Source organism: Balaenoptera ricei, chromosome 9 (genome assembly GCF_028023285.1).
Source record: "Balaenoptera ricei isolate mBalRic1 chromosome 9, mBalRic1.hap2, whole genome shotgun sequence".
In the NCBI taxonomy this organism is placed as follows: domain Eukaryota; kingdom Metazoa; phylum Chordata; class Mammalia; order Artiodactyla; family Balaenopteridae; genus Balaenoptera; species Balaenoptera ricei.
Genome location: NC_082647.1, coordinates 4,299,362 through 4,304,613, shown reverse-complemented (window position 1 = coordinate 4,304,613; position 5,252 = coordinate 4,299,362).

Below are 5,252 nucleotides of genomic sequence, written 5' to 3'. Positions count from 1 at the left end.
GTCCCGTAGCAGCCCTATGGAGAATCCCAGGAAGTGATCTCCCAGCCAGCTGTGCTCTGCCGCTCCCACGGGGCTGACCCACATGGGCTTCAATCACCTTTTCTAATATTAGAATCCATGATTCCAGATCAACATGGTCATACATTGCAGGTTCATTTTAACTCATTGTTTAGAGAACAGTTATCGTCAGTTATCATGTTTGGAAGTGGTTGCGACCCATTGTGTCCACTGGCTGCCACCTTCTCCCCAGCCAGGTGAGCAAGGCAAGAACACACATCAGATAATTACGGATTGTCAGGGCCGGGAGAAAGTTTAGATGATTTCCTCAAATTCCCTATTTTTATAGATGGGAAAAATTGGAATGACTTGCCCAAATGTAGGCAACTAATTTTTAGGAAGCTTAACTCGAACACTGATATCCTGAATTTCACTCAGTCTAGCACAGTTTATACTGAATAACACAGCCTACCTTTCCTTTGGCAAGACAGTGACATCCTTCACACCCCTCTTCCCAATCCTTTCTTCATGCTACAATAAAATTGAATATGGTAATACTGCAACTCAGCTTGGATTTAGTTTCCAGAATAAACCTCTGGCCAGTTCCTTTGTTATCCCTTCCAGGAAATATAATGTCTGAATCCCTCTCCCGGTAGAAATATCAGACAGTGTGGCCAGTCTGTGAAGATGTACTCTTGGTCAGAGAAGCCTTCCAATCACAATTTATAATTGGCTGCACAAATTATAACATATCCTCATGAACACGGTGACCAGCCCATGTGCACAGAACACACCGTCAGTATCTGGTAGTGACAAATATGTCACGTGGACAGATATAGGAGCAATTACGTGAAAATATTCTCCAAACGCATCCCACATGGGCACGATCTCACTCTAACTGGAAAAGGAAGGAAAATAGCAGTATGAAAATATATAATTCTCTTTTATCCTCTGTGTTTCTCTCTCTACAATTACACCAACATATTAGTAAAGCTCAGGTTGTCAATATATCTTCTAAGAGACATTAGGCCAATTAGCAGTAAGACTCTGGGGAAAGACTAATTTGCCCTTTATTCAGACTAGTTTTTGGAAAACACTTTCTTTGACTTGGAGATAGCATAGAGATGAGGGTAGCGGTGTCAGGCTATATGTTTTCTTAGCCTTTACATTAAAATAGAGAGGTTTTGGTACCAGTCACTAATCAGTCTTTGGAGAAAAGACAATGAATTCTAGAAGCCTCATTTCAATAACCAGTGCGATTTCATGAAGAAAGGGTTATGCATCACCAGCTTGTTAAGAGTTCTTTGAATTTTACTGTCACTTAATCAAAGCAACAGTAATTAAAGTGCATACAACACAGCAGCAGGACATCCTTCCTGCTTTGTCACTAAGTTTCTCTGCGTCAAATTAAACTTCAGTCAAAGATGCGAAGCAGGCGCTATTTGTCTGAAGTGCGAGAAATTTGAATACTGCTGCAAACAGCACAGAATCATAGAAACTAGAAGCAGAGTTTCCCAAATCTGGAAAAGATCTTCAGAATTATATCCACAGGCCCCACACTTTTTAATAAAAAAAAAAAAATCCAGAAAGTTTTGATTCGCATCCTTAGGACACACAGCTTAGAGTAGAAACAAGACACCGAATTCCAAGGGCATTTGCTGTTATCCACAGGGGTGTTGTCCTTGGACTAAATAAGAACAGATTTCCCCGCAGGCTCTGTCGTTGTCTTGGGACCAGATGACACACCATTATTCATGTTAATGAGATGAATGATGACACTGAAAGCAAGGTTGTTCAGGTTGGTAACTCATAGTCAATAGTGTAACCTCAGCAAATAAAAAGAATGGACAGGACTTCAAGGTAGTAGGAGTGATGAAGCAAAATGATGAAATGAACAGTTTGCTTCCCAATAAAGGACAAAAATAAAATGTAAAACATGGAGATGACTTGCAGCATACCCAGAAAAGAATACTGACATTGAGAGCAATCACATTTCTAATTTGTTCTTTTTTGTTTATTTTTATTTTATTTTGGATTATAGTTGATTTACAATGTTGTGTTAGTTTCCGGTGTACAGCAAAGTGATTTAGTTATACATACACATATATCCATTCTTTTTCAGATTCTTTTCCCATGGAGTTTATTACAGAATATTGAGCAGAGTTCCCTGTGCTATACAATAGGTCCTTGTTGATTATCTATTTTATAGATAGTAGTGTGTATGTGTTAATCTCAAACTCCTGATTTATCCCTCCCCCTCACCTTTCCCCTTTGGTAACCATAAGTTTGTTTTCGAAATCTAATTTGTTCCTACAGAAGAATGGAGCAGTTCTGAAAATGGATAATTCTGGCAGTTAATAGGATTCATATATTCCATATACATGTATATGTTTATATATGTATATTCAGCAAAGCAATCAATGTTGTTTTCACTGAGAATTCTCTTTCTGTTAAGCAAAACCACCACTGCGAGGTCATTTCAAATCCTTTCTGCTTCAAGTTTTCAGTCATATTATCTTTCAATTGTAAATCATGCTAAGGACTGTGTGACCTAAATCCCTTGTTTTACAGATGACACCTGAGGCCTCAGCTGGTTGTGACTCACCCAGGGTTTCATGGATGTTATCAGGTGTCGCTAAGCAGGTGACAAATTTAGGCTCGACAGGGACATGAATAAATAGATACAGGGACAGACATTTCTGAAAAGCACCTGCTTCTCAGGGGCTGGTTTCTATCACTAGCCCAAACCCCAGCTGCCATCTCCTGCGGAATCATCATTCCATCATTGAGTTGACCAGTCTTTATCCAGCCTCAACCCCCCAACAAGTGCTTCCCGGTCGTTTAAACAACGAGTGCCATCAGAGTTACTCTCGCTATCATGCGAAACCAGAAACCCGCCCCCCGCCCCAGGAAAGAGGGGTGGCATGCTGTTTCTACTGAAAGCCAGCCCGGTGCTCTTCTGACCATGACAAGTTCTCTTATACCCAAGACCTCCTAACGCCTGCATTCGTTTCCCAGGGCTGCCGTGACAACCGACCACAAACTGGGTAGCTTAAGCCAACAGGAATGCACTGCCGTACAGTTCTGAAGGCCAGAAGTCTGAAATCGAGGTATCATCAGGGCCACACTCCCCCAAGCCTATAAGGGAGGATACTTTCTTTTTTTTCTTTTTTAAATATTTATTTATGTTTTTATTTTTGATTTATTTATTTATTTTGGCTGCGCCGGGTCTTAGCTGTGGCATGTGGGATCTTTAGTTGCGGCATGTGGACTCTTACTTGTGGCATGCATGTGGGATCTAGTTCCCCGACCAGGGATCGAACCTGGGCCCCCTGCATTGGGAGCGCGGAGTCTCACCCACTGGACCACCAGGGAAGTCCCGGGAGGCTGCTTTCTTGCCCTTTCTAACTCTGGCATTGCCAGCACCCCCTGGCTTCCCTTGATTGGCAGCTGCATCACTCCCATCCTCCATCCTCCCATCTCGTGTGCCTATTCTTCCTCTTCTAAGCCCACCAGTCACACTGGATTAAGGACCCTCCCTACTCCAATACGATCCTATCTGAACCGAGTTGATTACTTCCAAACAAAGTCGCAAGCTGAGGTATTGGAGGCTAGCGCTTCGGCGGATTTTGGGGGGAAACACAGTTCAACCCATTAGAGTGCCACACACCTCTGGTGGGTGACGCTTATACCCATGGCTGGGTCTGGTTATGCAGAACTGCTCTGTCTCCATGCACCCCTGTCTCCTTCAGCTACTCCTTTTACCAGCTCATCCTTCAGCTTTTTGTTATTCCTTAGAAGCCCTTTGCCTTGAAAAATTGGCCTATTCTGGAAGAATCACCTCAAGAGGGCAGCACAGAGAAAGGTCCAGGCGGTTTTTTTTGAATACAAACTTGGGCAAATCTGTAGCACATCAGGCAGTTACTATTTTAAGAAATATGTTCAACAGACTTGTGGTTGCAGGGGCGTGGGGGAGGGATGGATTGGGAGTTTGGGGTCAGCAGATGCGAACTATTATATAGAGAGAATGGATAAACAGCAAGGTCCTACTGTAGAGCACAGGGAACTATATTCAACATCCTGTAATAAACCATAATGGAAAAGAATATGAAAAAGAATGTATATATATATATGTATAACCGAATCACTTTGCTGTACACCTGAAACTAACACAACATTGTAAATCAACTATAGTCCAATAAAATAAAGAAATATGTTCAAGTCTGCTGAAGTCACATCAGGGAGGTGATGGAGCCACAATTCTTCTGCAGCTACAGGTGTCCCTGCCTCTCAGTTTCTTCCCACGGTGCAGGGCACATGCCCAGCGACTCCCTGCATTTCAGCTATGGACCAATCAGCTTACATTATGGGCCACGGGACTGTGCTGGGAACGGAAATTAAAAGAGCCATAGAACGTGCAACACTATTCACTTCATTAAAGTGAACCCTAAAGTGAACTGTGGACTTTGGTGATTATGTTGTGTCAATGCAGTTCATCCCTGATTTAATAAAAAAAAAAGGTACCCCTCTGTTGATAATGGCTACGCAAGTGTGTGTCTGGGGGTGTATATGGGGGAATCTCTGTGCCTTCCTGTCAATTTTGCTGTAAACCTAAAGCTGCTTTTTAAAAACGTCTCAAAAAAAAAAAAAGAATTAACATTCACGGTAGACATTTTTGGCAAACCTTTTTCACTTATATATATATATACCTATTATATACGTGTGTGTGTGTTTTGGATTGTGATGTAAAATGTGCTTTTTAGATCAAACAAGTTTGCAGGCCACTGTAGTTAAGTTATGCTGGCAAATAAAAGCACAAATTAACCTCAAAAAAAAAAAAAAGAATAAAAGAGCAGTTTGACGCAGCCACTACCCTCAGGGAGCTCACAGTCTGGAATAGCAGTTACAGAGCTATATGTAACGTGACAGATTTCCACATGCAGGGGTACAGCATTGATAAATAACGTATAGTGCGACCCCGATCGTCGAAAGTCTCATTCTGCATTCAGGGATCAGACAGAAAAATAGAGAAATGCCATTTTGTCTGGATGTTAAAGGCTAAGCAGGCAGCAAAGGAATGTCGGTTTGGGCCACGATGGGAAAGCACTGTCCAACTGGATGAAATGGGTAAAACAGCTCTTTCGGGATCTGGTCACAACCCTTAAGAGAAAAGAAGCACACATTTGAGCCCATATTCACTGCAGCTTCCTTAGGTAGGGGAAGAGGGCTGAGAAGGAAGCAAGAGCTTCACTGGA